Consider the following 16,591-nt stretch of genomic DNA (forward strand, 5'->3'; position numbering starts at 1 on the left):
TGAAAAACAAAAATGCGTTCAAAGGTGTCAGACTGTTCAGAATGGAAAGCCAATGGTTGATGATGCCAATTAAAGAAATAGAGTATGTAATTGATCAATTTATTTGTTGAAACAATTGAAAAACAAAACCAAAATGCGTTCAAATGTGTCAGACTGTTCAGAATGGAAAGTGTAACCCACAACTCTTAAGTGTCCTCTCCAATTTTACTCCCTTAATGATCCACTCAGGTAAAAACTAATTACTAATCACTTTCTCAAGAGAAATCTACGCCACATTAAGGAATTACCGTCCGTCCGTTCGTCTGTGCGTGTCCACTCAAGTACAGCAAACATCGAGCTGCGATACCAACGCCTTCAGGTCTCGCTCATTCGGCTGCAAAATGATGTTTCCGTCGTTTACAGCCTAAAAGGCTCATAGTAACAAATATCTTCCAGCGGCACAGGGATGACCACATAAGGATCAGACTGCGCTTGAGAAGCCGGTGCTCGCTTCGGCAGTGTCACAATAGCCGCGTTTCCAAAGACCTGGTGCCGATAAGCCGTCGTGTCGGTCCGAAGATGCTCGGCGCCCTCTGTTCACAGCCAGCTCTTCTGCTAGCTCATCGTGACGTGACCGGCGGAGAGCTCGTTGCGCTTTCCCAATGGAGTTTTAAACATCCTGCGCGGTAGGCCACGCTTGACTGAGCCAGCCGTTCTGCTGCTTCAAAAAAAAAGAAAGATGTTTCGAAGGGCACAGTGGCGGGAGAACCGACGCTGCTTAGAACCCGAAGCAGCACCTCCTCCGACCAAGTGCCCGGCGGATAATCTCGCAATCAACGATGTGATGCGACCCTCCGGAGTGTGCGCCGCAGAAGGGTTGGGCCGGATATCAGAAGACCGCCCACCCTCCTCACTGAAGGCCGCTCGCGCACAGCGTGAACACCCGGGTTCCAGGGAACTCGCCTTCCGCAGAGCTCAGCAGCCGTCGTTCCCGAACCTGGGTTCCAGGAACAAACAGGTGTGGCGACACGCAAGGCTCGCGGCTGCAAAAAACCGCCGCTGGGCCGATCCAGTGCATGACCGCAGGGTGGTGGCAGATATTACCCTAGACGTACTTTGGTTTGGGCTGGTTGATTCGTAGCTGTAGCTGATGTGAGGACGGCGCGAAAGGTACAAGGACAAGGCGCCTGTCCTGTTGTGTTCTTGTGCCTCTCTTGTTCCTTTCGCGCCGTCCTAACAGCACATGCAAGCTAATCTGCACCAGGCGGGGCAAAACGCCTTTCCTTCTAAAATCGCACCATATGAGGGCCACCGGTTTTCTAATGGGGATTACCAGCATGCGCAAATGGTCCACTCGCGAGCAGGTCACGCCAGCGTAATCTCGTCCGTTTCGCCACAAACTGGAGAGGTGCGTAATGCTTTCAAGACCCCAGCGCAAAGCGGGAGAGAATGAATGATCGCAAAACGTCGGTTGGCGAATCAAGCGCGGTCGAGTCACGCCACCGGAGACCACCGCCGATATATGACGGAAACAGGTGAAAAGAAACAGGCAGAAGTAATTCCGAACGATGCTGTTTCAGCAGCACCTGTCATTCCAGAGGCAGACGAAGGCGGCGGCCGGTGACGCCTCCCCAACTGCGTCGACCTCGACGGAGGTGAGGTTGGAAGCGCTGCTTACCTCTTAAGATATCTCGTCGCCATTGTTATAACGCTCTCAGTCCAGAAGCCTCCAAAGTTGGCATTTCGTCCATGCCGGGGGAAATAATGCTTTGCATTTCGCTGCATGCAGCATTTCCAAGCCGCCTCTGCTCGAACCTGGCACCTGCAGAAGGGGGCGCGTACATGTGCGACCAGCTGCTCCGCCCCAGAACACTTGACAATCGCCGCAACTACGCGTAGATGGCGCCATGCGCTCGCAGGAAGCAGTGCTAGTCCAGTCCGGTGACCTAGCGACGCCTGGCGGAGATGCCGTACGTTACGCGGATGTGAGGCTTAGATGAAGAGGAGCGGCTTCGCACTTCTAGTTCTTCCATTTTACCTTCTTTTCCCCACTTGAACCGTGCACCGAACTGTTTCATGCGGTGAGAGAACTAATTGAAGAGTGTGGTGAACTGGCCTTTCAAACAAGATGTGGAATCCAGAGTGAAAAGTTTTTTGGAGCTCCTTGCTACGTACCTCTCTTCCACTCTTGTCGAGTTTAACAAGTTTTATATTCAGAAGAAAGGGATCTGCATAGGTACTTGTGTAGCCCCAGTGCTCTGCAATATTTTCTTAGCAAAGTTTGACCGCTGGCTTCCAAGTTTTCTGGATGACGGGTGTGTTCTGCGAATTGTCAGACACGTTGATGACTTTTTAGTGCTTTTAAACACCGGACCTAATGACTCCTATCAGATGATAGTTGAACGTGTTCTGGGTGCCTTTAGGCGCTGCTCATCGCAATTAAAATTTACTCACGAATTAGCCACTAACAACTCCACTCGTTTTTTAAGACTTGTTACTAACCTTTTCTGGAAAAGGCCATGTGTGCTGGATGTATTCACCTAGAACAAAAAGGGGCTGTTACCCTTTGACTCCATAATCATTCTAAACTAGTAAAGAGAGGTATTACTAAGGCTTGTTTCCAGAACGCTGTGAAAAAAAAAGTTGCGTCGCTACGAAAGCCAAACGCCTGTCTGATGCAGGTTTCCCAGCAGAAATGATGACAGCGGTGGCTGAATCCGTATCAAAGGAAATGAACGGCGGGGTCAAGAAGGGAAAAAATGATGTCACTGACAAAAGAAAAAAAATTTCAAGTAATGCCTTATGTGGAGTTCGCTGACCTTTCCGCAAACTCGTTGGTCGTGTGTTTGCAAGGAAGGCCGCTCGGAAGTCGCCAACAAAGGGACCCGTCCCGTCCCGGCCTCCCGTCCTTATCTCCTCCGCGCCGTCAACGGTATGACCTGCCGGGAAGAACCCTAACCAGATGCAGCTGTCGACATGTGTGCGTTGCCAAGGGGTTACCGAGGCTTCGGGAATGAAGGAGATACGGCTGGGTAGGAGCCGAGTGAACATGAAACCCACTATTCCCGCAACCACTGTCTTCTCTTTTGATGTTCTGTAAACAACTTGAGTGATCGTCTCGTCGGCATATATTTGTCGCGTGTGCGAAAGAGAATACAAATGACAATGTTAGGAGAGGAGTAACGGCTGTGCCGTGGGTGCAGTGGCAGAGGGTGGTCGCGTTTGTGTATTTGATTGCAACCTCTCCTCTCCCAAATGTTTAATCAGCGCTCTTTCCCCAATCTGTGATTAGTTGGCGGAAACCTTATTTTCCTTTCCCTGACCACTGATTGGTGAGTCGAGTCGCTTGTAATCTTATTGGCTGCTGTCCCCGCTAAGGGCGGAGACAGAGGGTTTTATGATCCCCAAGTATGTTGCCCAGAGGGGCAACATACGTCGGGACCAGTATCCCCCCCCCCTCATAGCAACAAGCACCACAGAGGGTTTAAGAACAAGCGCTCTGGGTTGAGCGAGGGCTGAATTCGTCTGATCAACGGTTTAGTCATGTTGTAAATAGTTTTCTCCTTTCTTTGTTTCTTCTCGTTTTATTTATGTTGTAAATAAATAGTTAACCTTTTCCTTTCTTCGAGTAACGTGAATGTTTGCGAGTTAGAACCACTGCGTCATCATGAAACCCCGATTTCATCATCAACAAGGTGCTTCCTCCCATCGCCACCTGAAGGGGGAAACTCTACTCCTTATTTGCACAAAGAGCCGCACAATGTTAAGAAAGTCGCTAGCGCCAAACAGAAGTTGACGATGGTGAAGACGGCAATTTTGCTTGGCACTGCAGTAGATGTCCTGGGAAATGTTCCCAACGTTTTTCTGGTGTCATCATTCTGGGCTATGGAAAAACACGGAGGGCCCGCGAAATCTTTGAGGCCTTTCAAATAGCCAAACACGGCGATGCTTGCGTCAGTTCGCCATCGATAGCGCTGACGATAAAGGAACTTGACTATTTGAAAAACCATGTTTGAGTGTCTGTCCTGCCTCGGCGCATGCGTTGAGATTACTCGGTGGTCAGTACGCAATAAAGAATTTAGTTGTTAGTCCAGCCGTTGTCCTGTGTTGTTCTCTCCTTGTGTGCCCGTCTTTTTTGGCTGGTATATTTCTTCTTTAATATGCCATACCAACAGGCCCTGCTTCACCACAAAGTGGTGCCGACACGCTTCAAAAGGTATGCCCCCCAGTATCATCGTTATAAACTGATAAGGCCTTAATGGCGCCATTTAGAGCGCGCTGGTGCTGATTCTATACCGGCACAGATGACATTAGCGCTGTGGCATTCACGACAGAGAAATGTTATTACTCGTCCACGCGCATCCGAGATGCTCCGGGGAAAGATCGGCGGAAGGGGTAGCGTAATTAGCCAGGGAGAGAATATCAATGACGCAACAGATCCGAAGCCTATTAACGCCACCCGGTGCAATCTGCTCTGCCTATCCGCTAATGCACGCACAGGTGGTCTTGCCCACGGATAGCGCGATGCGGTCGATGAACGAAAATGAAATTTACAGGCGACCACAAGACGTGATGCAACAAAATTTCGTCGGCAGACATTTCGCCTTTACAATAACCCCACTGCACCGCTTAGAAGAACGGCAGACGCATAGACGACCTCCGAGCAGTGAGTGAGAAGAAGCCCTTCTCGGAGCGCGAAACAAAGGCTGCATGACGTCACATCCGGGCTGTCGACGACGAACGTGGCGCGGAAACGCGTGCCTGTCACGCATCAGCGGCAGCCGTCGTCGACAGCGCGGTGTGTGGTGCACTTGTAGCTCGTTGTCCGTCTGGCGCCGCCATGTAAGTAAGTGCGTAACCGCCAAGGACCGCAATCCCTGGCTTAGCCGCTGCAGTGACGAGCAAAATCGGACACGCGACACTGAAAACATCCCACTCCGACAAAACTACTTTCGCACACACATCCTGATCCCTCCCGAGTTGTCGCTTCAGGGGATGGCAAATTATGATTGCGAACCTTTTCGCGAACTGGTCGGTCTCGTGTTCGCGAGGAAGGACGCACCAGTGGGCTCGGAGGTGGTTGTATGGTGATCAGCGCGTCGCCCACAAAGGGACCCGCCTCGTCCATGCCTCCCTTTCTTGGAGGGGACTTCCTTGTTTACTTGGCGCCGTCACTGGCATAACCAGCCGGGAAGAGCCCTAACCAGATACAGATGACCATGTTAAAAGAGATGACGATGTTAGGAAAGTAGTAACGGCTGTGCCGTGGGAGAGGGTGGTCGCGTGTGTGCTGTTTGTGTTTTTGATTGCAACCTCTCCTTCCCAAAATTTAATCAGCACACTTTCCCCAATCTGTGATTAGTTGGCGGAAACCTTATTTTCCTTTCCCTGACCACTGATTGGTGAGTCGAGTCGCTTGTAATCTTATTGGCTGCTGTCCCCGCTAAGGGCGGAGACAGAGGGTTTAAAAACAAGCGCTCTGGGTTGAATGAGGGCTGAATCCGTCTGATCAACGGTTTAGTCATGTTGCAAATAGTTTTCTCCGTGCTTTGTTTCTTCTCGTTTTATTTATGTTGTAAATAAATAGTTAACCTTTTCCTTTCTTCGAGTAACGTGAATGTTTGCGAGTTAGAACCACTGCGTCATCATGAAACCCCGATTTCATCATCAACAAGTGTTTCCTCTCAGGGGAAACTCAACTATGATGATGGCAGGTTCTCTCAGATTGTGAATGGCGGTTTACCAATTTCCCCCAAGAGACAAGTGCACAACAGCTGTATCTTACCGGTACTCACCTACGGGGCAGAAACGTGGAGGCTAACAAAAAGGGTTCAGCTTAAGAACGCAGCGAGCCATGGAAAGAAAAATGATAGGTGTAACGTTAAGAAACCGGAAGCGGGCAGAGTGGGTGAGGGAACAAACGCGGGTTAATGACACCCTAGTCGAAATCAAGAGGAAGGAATGGGATTGGGCAGGGCATGTACTGCGAAGGCAAGATAACCGCTGGTCCTTAAGGGTAACGGAGTGGATTCCAAGCGAAGGCAAGCGCAGCAGGGGGCGGCAGAAGGTTAGGTGGGCGGATGAGATTAAGAAGTTTGCAGGCATGGGGTGGGCGCAGCTGGCAAAGGACAGGGCTAATTGGAGAGACATGCAAGTGGCCTTTGCTCTGCAGTGGGTGTAGTCAGGCTGATGATGATTATGACGGTGATGAAATACCCAGACTGGCAGAATACAATTATATCTGGGTATGGGTAAACGAAAGGCAGATGTACACGGAAAAGCACAAGCAGTCTCTTGTAGTAAAAGGGCAAAGAGATGCTGGGATAATGAAACATGGGGCATTGTGGGGGTACAGCAGGCATGGAGTACTGAGAGGTATTTTTAAAGGAACAATGGTGCAGGGGCTTTCGAGAATGCGGTTCTTTGCTTAAGGGCTGAAGTTCAGACGGGATAAGAGGTAAATCAGAGAGCTGCTGGAAGATTAGCACTAGGTGCCCACGGGAAAACCACAAACGAGGCAGTACAGGGGGATATGGGCTGGGCATCGTTCGAAGCATGGGAAGCTCAGAATACAATGCTACACGAAGAACACCTGAGGAAATTGGACGATAACAGGTGGGCAGTTAAATATGTATACCGTATTTAAATACCTATAGAGAAAGAACGATGACTCAAAATTGCGAAAACTAACCAGTAAGTATGTCGGACACAAGGACGGAGAAAGAAAGAGCAGCAAACGACAGGGAAAAAACGCGGAAGGTAAAAACGGGAATAATACAAGAGAAAAGAAACATAGTGTAGAACTATATCGATACTGGAAAAGGCAGATCAGGAAGGAAGCGTTGTATGACAACTCAAAAGAGACAATGCCTAGGTGAGGGTGTCTTAGAACGCGCAGCTACAAAAAGAAATTTAGAGAAGGTGACACATGTGCTGTGTGTGGTAAATCTGTAAAAACAGTAAAACACCTCATACTTAAATGTTATGGTATTCATCCCGATGTGGATGCAGGCAAACTCACTCTTCCTAAGGCCATAGCGTTTAGAGATAACAATGGTCGTGTAAATAAATCTGCGGTGTAAATTAGCAGAAACCAATTGGAAGATTGGTAGATCAAAAGCAGAGAAGTGACATAAGGTTAGAAGTGTAGGAAGACGTATTTAAAGAAAATTGCGACTTTTAATAACAACTTACAACACGGTTAAACAAAAATAAATAAAAAAAAGCTGACCATGGTGGCAACTCAGTGCTATCTTTGCAAGATTTGGTGTGCCAGTTGAAGTATGTACTGATAATGGTCCGCAATTTTCTAGCTATGAATCTGCAGTATTTTCAAGGAAGTTCGACTTCACACACATTACATCCAGCCCTCGTTATCCGCAGTCTAGCGGGCTTGCGTAAAAAGGTGTGCAGATTGTGAAGCGCATCTCTAAGAAAACTGCAGACTCGGGGCATGATTTCTGGTTGGGCCTGCTGGCTTACCGCACTACGCCACTGGAGGACGGGCAATTCCCTGGTGAACTCCTGCAAGGAAGGCGTCTTCGCGCCAACCTCCCGGAATTCAGTGCGGTGACTGCGACCGATGTCAATAAGCACAGTCAAAAACAAGCTGGAAGGCCTTTGCCTCCTCTCCAAAATGGTACCATCGTGAGGGTCAGAGATACTGCATGGTCCCGAACAGCCCAAGTGATGGGTATGCCCTACCCAAGTTCGTACCTGGTAAAAACGGAGGCCCAGAAGCTCCTCAGGCACAATGCCGTCACCTACTGCAAACCGGCGGACGGCTCTTAGAGGCAAGCGATGACTACATCAATACCACCCCTGCGGACAGCGACGTTGGCTACCATTCAACAGCGACAGCTCCAACCTCGCAAACAGTCAGGCGTCAACCATCGACAACGGGCGACCCTGCGACCCCGGTTATACCACCGGCAGCTTTGAGAAGGTCGACCCGAACCGTGAAGCCACTTAAAGGAATCATATTCTTAGCGGTAAGAAACAGACACAACACCCAGCTACACACACACAGGACACCCGCTAGACTTCAACTGTCTTTACTGGACACTTGTACGACATAAATATGTATCACTGAGCACACGCAGGTGATGAACAGCCTGCGTGCGGCTCTGCAGAAGTCGTGCCCGCATAACATGGAAGCCAGTCTGCAAGAGCAGGTTGACCGTTTGGACAAGGCGGACTACCCTCTAGAATCGGTTAATGCGGTGGTCGAAGCTTTACTACGGGAGCTTGGTGGTGCCAAAGTGAAGGCAGGTGAAGAAAGGCTTAAGCGGCGGGTCGCAATCCCGTACGTCCACAGTCGATCCCACCGCCTCAAAAAAGTTGCCCAGAAGTGTGGTGTTGGCGTTCTGCTGACAGCCCCTGAAAAGCTGGTAAGATTATGTTCAGCAGTCACAGAAACGAAGAAGCCGTGTTGCAGCAAAAAGCACCAAATGAAGTTTGTAACCTGCCGAACGGGAGTGGTGTACACCATTCCACTTGCCTGTGGCAAGTGTTACGTCTCGCCTTCGACGCGCGGTATAGCCGGCGCGGATGCAACGGACGCCGCGGCTTCGTTCATCGCGGCCGCAACGCCTCCCGCCAAGCGCGTCCAGACAGGTTTCAGTGCCACGTGTCGTCGTGCGTGCGTGTGTGTGTGTGTGCATGCTGCTGCCCACGCTTGTCAAAGCGCGGCAGCCGGGGAGAGGAGCTCCCCAACTTGGAGGCGAGGAGGTCTGACCGGCGCCGGCCTGGCGGACGCGCCCGTCACGTCTGGACATGTTCAAGCGTCGCCGTATCGGATGACTCTTCCCAGGCCGTTCCCTCTTGCCCTCGACTCCGAGCGTATAAAACGCCGCTGCCCCAGACGCCGAGAGAGACTTCGATTTCGCCCTTCGAGTAACGTGGTCGCCCTGACCGGCTGCTCTTTTGAGATGCCAGAATAAACAAGTTGTTCTGTTGCCAGTCGAGTCATCCTTTGCCGGGACCTTCGGATGTTTCCAGCTTTGCCCCAGGCCGCCAGGCCAACGCTACCCTTGGGGCTTGCAACCCAGATGCAACAACTGGTTGCCAGCGGTGAGATCCCGACAACGGAGGCCAGCAGCGAAGATATGCGTTCAACTGTATGCTGAGCAGCACAACGACCATCCGGGAGCAGTGCAACGAGCCCTGTGTGATGACTGGTTGCCTGCAGCGGAACGACTGCGCTGAATTCTTGGCTGCGAGGTTTGGTGAGTGCGGGACTTTCTTCTTCTGAGTTTTGCCAGGCTTTTGTTAGTGTCAGAAACAGAGCTGGTAATTGTGGTTGTCGTTGCTGCCGGGTTAGTTTGCGGCAAGACAATAGTAGGCAGTAGAGAAAGCAGCATTCGGAGCAGCCATGGATTTGAAGTCGTTGCGCAAACCGAAATTGCTGGAGCTTGCAAGAGAGTTGGGTCTGGATGTCTCAGACAAACTCAGAAAACCAGAACTGCTAAGGGCTATTCTTGAGTTGGAGGCTGATGATGACGAGCTGTCGGAATGCCTTGAGACCATTGAGGAGAGGGAGCAAAAAGAAAAAGAGGAGCGCGAACGTAAAGAACAAAAAGAGAAAGACGAGCGCGACCGTCAACACGCTTTGGAAATGAAGCGTCTCGAGGTAGAGATGGAACGCGCTCGTAATGGAAGTCAGGCACACGGTGCAGGAGAACGGGTATCGTTCAAAATGACTGACCTGATGCGGCCGTTTAAGCTTGGAGAGGACATTGGTTTGTTCCTGGTTAACTTTGAGCGAACGTGCGAGAAGCAGGGGTTCTCTCGGGAAACGTGGCCACAGCGCTTGCTCACTTTGTTACCCGGCGAGGCGGCCGACGTAGTCGCTCGCTTGAAGAGAGAGGAGGCAGAGGATTTCGACCAAGTGAAATCGAGTCTGCTAAAAAAGTACAGGCTGTCAGCGGAGGCGTTCCGTCGGAAGTTTCGGGAAAATGAAAAAGGCAGAAATGAGTCATATACAGAGTTTGCCTACAGGCTTATGTCAAACATGCAGGAGTGGCTCAAAGAAGAGAAAGCGTTTGGTGACCACGAGAAAATTCTGCAGTGTTTCGGGCTAGAACAGTTTTATAGTCGGTTACCTGAGAACGTGCGGTACTGGGTCTTGGATAGGCCAGACGTTAGTACAGTGGCTAAAGCCGCCGAGCTAGCCGAGGAGTTTGTGACGCGTCGGGCTCGCGGAGCTAAGGACGGTCAAAAGGGTGAATTTGGCTCCAAGTCTGAGAGGCCGAAGTTCACACCCATGAGAGCAAGGGGGGACACGCGTAGTGCGGATGCGAGTGAAAGCAGTCCGACCGAACGTAAGGAGACGGCGGCAGCCGAAGCCGAACGCAGAAAGCGGTTCGAGGCGAGGCAAGCGCGCGTGTGTTATACGTGCCAGAAGCCGGGTCACTTTTCGGCGCAGTGTCCAGAAACAAAAAGAGAAGTCGTGTGTTTGTCATTATGTAGCACTGACGAGAACATGAAGCTTCTCGAGCCTTACATGCGAGACTTCCTCGTGAACGGGAAAGAGTGCCGAGTGCTTCGTGATTCCGCAGCTACAATGGATGTAGTTCACCCCTCTTACGTAGAACCCGATATGTTCACGGGCGAGTGCGCATGGATCAAGCAAGCCGTGGAAGCTCACAGCGTGTGTCTGCCCGTAGCAAAAGTGGTTATTGAAGGACCTTTCGGAGCAATTGAGACGGAGGCCGCAGTGTCATCTATGCTGCCCCCCCAGTACCCGTACCTATTTTCGAACCGGTCCGATCACCTCCTGCGCGAGAAGGGTCTTTTGTTTGGTGAGGCTAGCGTTCAGGCCTTAACCAGATCGAGATTTCGGGAGCTCGCTGCAAAGGCGGTAGTTGCGGGGCCGACGTTGTCGAACAATGAGAAAGGGTCGGAGGCGCAGCAAGCTGATATTCAGAGCACGTCCGAACTGAATAAAATTGAGCCTGTAGCGCTTAAGGCACCAGGTACTGGAGAGGAAACGCCCGACACGGGAAAGTTAGAAGAGCTATCTGCAGATTTGCTCATCGCGCCTACGTCCGATGGACTTAATAGGTTGCTAAAAGTCAGCCGGTCGGCTTTGATAGCCGAGCAAAAAAAGGATGGCAGCCTAGAAAACATGCGCTGCAATGTCAAGGAAGGTATCGCCAAGAAAAATGTTCGTTTTGTGGAAAGAGGTGGTGTCTTGTACCGGAAGTATCTAGACCGCAGGGGAGTCGAGTTCGATCAGCTGATCGTGCCTCAGTGCTACCGTCAGGATCTGTTGCGCTTGTCGCATGGCGGTTCGTGGTCCGGTCACCTAGGAGTTAAGAAGACGAAGGACCGTCTCTTGCAAGAGTACTATTGGCCAGGGTGTTTTCGTGACGTAGAACACTTTGTGAGGACATGTGACACCTGTCAGCGGGTTGGCAAACCAGGGGACAAATCGAGGGCGCCGTTGAAGTTGGTACCTATCATTACGGAGCCTTTTAGACGGCTCGTTATGGATACAGTGGGACCTCTGCCGGTAACAGCCACGGGGTACAGACACATTTTGACTGTGATCTGCCCAGCGACAAAGTTCCCTGAAGCAGTGCCGCTTAAAGAACTCAGCTCAGTTGAGATAGTCAATGCACTACTGTCCATATTTGCGCGAGTTGGTTTTCCTGCGGAAATCCAGTCAGATCAGGGCACAGTGTTTACCAGCGCTTTGACGACAGCCTTTCTCGAAAGGTGTGGGGTAAAGCTGTTACACAGCTCAGTGTACCACCCACAGTCGAATTCCGTTGAGAAGCTCCACTCCGTCATGAAGCGCGTGTTGAGAGCATTGTGTTTTGAGCAACAAAGTGATTGGGAGCTGTGTCTGCCTGGGGTGATGTTTGCATTAAGGACCGCGCCGCATGCGGCTACGGGGTTTTCGCCAGCTGAGCTGGTGTACGGTCGCTCGCTGCGGTCTCCGCTTCGCATGCTTCGAGACTCGTGGGAAGGCAGGGGCGACGACCCAGTCGTGGTCGAGTACGTGCTTAGTCTCCTCGAACGCTTAAGAAGGGCACAGGAGTTGTCAGGTGAAGCAATGGCAAAGGCCCAGCAGAGGGCCAAGGTTTATTATGATCGGACAGCCAGGGCCCGTCGTTTTGAGGTGGGCGATGAGGTAATGGTATTGCGCACATCGCTAAAAAACAAACTCGACGTGCAGTGGGAGGGCCCAGCACGGATTGTTCAAAAACTGTCGGATGTTAACTACGTGGTGAGTCTGCCAGGAAAGCGGAAAGCACAGCAAGTTTACCACTGTAATCTGCTCAAACCCTATAGACAACGGGAAGCAGTGGTGTGTATGATGGTAAACGTTCCCGAAGAGCTTCCGGTCGAGCTTCCGGGACTAGGCTCAGTGACGAACAGGGAAGACACTGATCAGGTCATTAGTGACTTACTCAGTAAACCACCGCTGTCGCCTGAGCAGAAAACCGAACTACACCAACTCTTACAAGAGTTTCAAGGTCAGTTCTCTGAGAGGCCTGGTAGGACTTCTGTCCTTACGCATGATATAGAACTTACCTCCCCAGAGCCAGTACGATCCAAGGCGTACCGGGTGTCACCCCGCCAGCGCGATATTATGGAGGCTGAGGTAAAGAAAATGCTACAGCTCGGTGTTATTGAGGCGGGTGAGAGTGATTATACCTCCCCCTTGATTTTAGTTGAGGTACCGGGCAAGGAACCTCGTCCTTGCGTCGACTACCGCAGGCTTAATTCCATTACTAAGGATCAAATTTATCCGATCCCTAACATCGAGGAGCGCCTTGAGAAAGTTAGTAGCGCTCAGTTTATTTCCACCCTAGATCTTGTCAGGGGTTATTGGCAGGTTCCACTTACAGAAGAGGCTAGTAGGTATGCGGCGTTCATTTCACCAATGGGAACATTCCGTCCTAAAGTTTTGAGTTTTGGTTTGAAGAACGCGCCATACTGCTTTTCAAGCCTCATGGACAAAGTGTTGCGGGGACAGGAAGAATTCGCTTTACCGTATTTAGACGACGTAGCGATATTCTCCGCCTCCTGGTCTGAGCATATGGCACACTTGCGGGCAGTGCTAACCCGCCTGCGCGAAGCGGGCTTGACAGTCAAGGCTCCCAAGTGCCAATTAGCACAGGCCGAGGTTGTCTACCTCGGTCACGTGATTGGACAGGGTCGTCGCCGCCCCTCTGAAATAAAGGTGGCCGCTGTGCGAGACTTCCCGCAACCGCGCACGAAGACCGATATTCGGTCGTTCTTGGGTGTCGCCGGCTACTATCAGAGGTACATCCCCAGGTACTCCGATATCGCGGCTCCCCTGACGGATGCTCTAAGAAAAACAGAGCCCCAAACAGTCGTCTGGAGCGAGACAAAGGAAAGAGCTTTTAGCGCCCTAAAGAGCGCCCTAACAAGCCAGCCTGTGCTACGATCGCCAGACTACACAAAAAGGTTCGTTGTTCAGTGCGATGCTAGTGAGCGAGGCATGGGCGTTGTACTGTGCCAAAGGGACAATGGAGAAGTGGAACACCCCGTCCTGTATGCTAGTCGTAAGCTGACCTGTCGTGAGCAGGCGTACAGCGCCACCGAGAAAGAGTGTGCGTGTCTCGTGTGGGCCGTTCAGAAATTGTCATGCTACCTAGCCGGCTCGAGGTTTATCATTGAGACGGATCACTGCCCTCTCCAATGGCTGCAGACCATATCTCCCAAAAATGGCCGCCTCCTGCGCTGGAGCCTCGTTTTGCAACAATATTCCTTTGAGGTGCGCTACAAAAAGGGGAGTCTCAACGGTAACGCCGATGGCTTAAGTCGAAGCCCCTAACGTAGGAATCCGCCTCAAAGTTGATTGTTAGTGATGTTTTCTTCCTGAGGCAGGATTTTTAACATATTGCTTTTGTTTAGTGTTTCTAAGTGATTATGTGCTTTCTAGTGCAATTTTCCAATTTGTGGACGCGTTCTGAGTGCTGCTTGACTACTGTAAGGAACTAGGCAGTAGTATAAAAGGGGAAAGAGCCTGGCAGAGCTTAGTGAGGGTTGTCTCGTGCTTGCTGACTGAGCGGTTGCGTTTCGGCGTAGTTCTAACGCTTGCTGGGAACGAGCACAAAAATGGCAACTCTCCTGAAGTGACTTTGCAGTGCCCTGTGTGATCCTGAACCTGAGAACGAGGCCTTCTCTGTGCGCTGCGCTCAAGCAACGTCGAGGGACGACCGGTTTCGTTTACGAGCATCATCGAGCGACATCCCTCTGGACAGCGGATGCAGTCCCCTGACCATCGGGATCTCCTTCTCCCGGCGGGGCGGTCTGTTACGTCTCGCCTTCGACGCGCGGTATAGCCGGCGCGGATGCAACGGACGCCGCGGCTTCGTTCATCGCGGCCGCAACGCCTCCCGCCAAGCGCGTCCAGACAGGTTTCAGTGCCACGTGTCGTCGTGCGTGCGTGTGTGTGTGTGTGCATGCTGCTGCCCACGCTTGTCAAAGCGCGGCAGCCGGGGAGAGGAGCTCCCCAACTTGGAGGCGAGGAGGTCTGACCGGCGCCGGCCTGGCGGACGCGCCCGTCACGTCTGGACATGTTCAAGCGTCGCCGTATCGGATGACTCTTCCCAGGCCGTTCCCTCTTGCCCTCGACTCCGAGCGTATAAAACGCCGCTGCCCCAGACGCCGAGAGAGACTTCGATTTCGCCCTTCGAGTAACGTGGTCGCCCTGACCGGCTGCTCTTTTGAGATGCCAGAATAAACAAGTTGTTCTGTTGCCAGTCGAGTCATCCTTTGCCGGGACCTTCGGATGTTTCCAGCTTTGCCCCAGGCCGCCAGGCCAACGCTACCCTTGGGGCTTGCAACCCAGATGCAACACAAGGTATATATAGGCCAGACCGGAAGGTGTGTCAACGACAGGATTAGAGAGCACAGAAGGGATGTTTCGTCAAAGGCCGGTGGAGCTGAATTGGTGAAGCATTGCAGAAGTTGTAAAGGCTGTATCCCAGCATATGACGCTACGTCTGTGATGCATGTGGGAGCCGACAAAAAAGAAAGGGAAATTATCGAAGCCTTTCGTATTCAAGAAGCGGGCGACATGTGTGTAACTGTTTCTTACCGCTAAGAATATGATTCCTTTAAGCCGTTACCAACTAGCCCAACTTAATGTTTTAACGTGAAAACACCGCAACGTCTTCAGTATGACGAACGTTTTAATCAAATGTCTGTATAATCCTTACGTGTGGTGCGATGAGCTTTCAGCAAGTTTTAGGAAAGTGTACAATTATAATAATTTACTTGTTACCGGAAAGGGATGTATCCGATAAGGCCACTGTAGCATGACTGCGCACCCTAAATGCGCAGGCACTCTCGGCGCACATTCCCGCGCCTATATAATCAAATGCTTGAATCGTTCTTCTTGTTCTGGCCATCATGCTGTTGCGTCGTCCTTGCTAGTTACAGCAACTGCCATCACCCCGTTTCAAAGGAGACGATCCATCCATCCATCCATCCATCCATCAATCCATCCATCCATCCATCCATCCGTCCGTCCGTCCGTCCGTCCGTCCGTCCGTCCGTCCGTCCGTCCATCCATCCATCCATCCATCCATCCATCCATCCATCAATCCATCCATCCATCAATCCATCCATCCATCAATCCGTCCGTCCGTCCGTCCATCCATCCATCCATCCATCAATCCATCCATCCATCCATCCATCCATCCATCCATCCATCCGTCCGTCCGTCCGTCCGTCCGTCCGTCCGTCCGTCCGTCCATCCATCCATCCATCCATCCATCCATCATTCCATCCATCCGTCCGTCCGTCCATCCATCCATCCATCCATCCATCCATCAATCCATCCATCCATCCATCCGTCCATCCGTCCGTCCGTCCGTCCATCCATCCATCCATCCATCCATCCATCCATCCATCCATCCATCAATCCATCCATCCATCAATCCATCCATCCATCCGTCCGTCCGTCCGTCCGTCCGTCCGTCCGTCCGTCCGTCCGTCCGTCCGTCCATCCATCCATCCATCAATCCATCCATCCATCCATCATTCCATCCATCCGTCCGTCCATCCATCCATCCATCCATCCAAGGGATGTTTCCGGAAAGGAAACTTCCGCGGATGTTTGGATTTGGTCTTCTCCACGTGTGGCGAGCACACCGAAACATCGGCTCAAAATAAATCTATGGTTAAAGCATTTCTGAACTTTGCATTTTACTTATAGCAACCAAATACGTTTACCTTTCTACACAATATATATATATATATATATATATATATATATATATATATATATATATATATATATATATATATATATATATATATATATATATATATATATCGCAGTATATAGATGGTTAGCTGGTTAATTACTTCAATTAACTAGCTAGCTAGTTGAATATTAGCTTCGGGAAGAAGTTCATTTCGAATGCTGTAGGTCACCTTGAAAAGCAGCCGGCTAAAGCGTTTTAACAAGGTATCGCCTGAGCAGGTTTCTTTATGAAATCTAATAGAAAATGCGCGGAATTCAAAATATACCGTGCTACTTGAGCGCCCCAGATTAAAATTCGCTTATGGTATATCCCGCGCTCAATACAAACACAAAACTTAGAGACTCGTTTAGCTGGAA

At 51.0% G+C, this 16,591-nt stretch overlaps 1 protein-coding gene and 1 pseudogene across 1 annotated transcript in view; one reads left to right on the forward strand and one right to left on the reverse strand.

Annotated features, from left to right (window-relative positions):
• Positions 1-16,591, reverse strand: part of LOC144122187 (endothelin-converting enzyme 1-like) — a 168,247-nt gene that overhangs the window by 136,326 nt on the left and 15,330 nt on the right. The gene's annotated exons all lie outside the window — the stretch shown is intronic.
• Positions 1,548-15,175, forward strand: LOC144119432 (uncharacterized; annotated as a pseudogene).

The sequence above is a fragment of the Amblyomma americanum genome, chromosome 2, assembly GCF_052857255.1.
Source record: "Amblyomma americanum isolate KBUSLIRL-KWMA chromosome 2, ASM5285725v1, whole genome shotgun sequence".
NCBI classification, from domain to species: domain Eukaryota; kingdom Metazoa; phylum Arthropoda; class Arachnida; order Ixodida; family Ixodidae; genus Amblyomma; species Amblyomma americanum.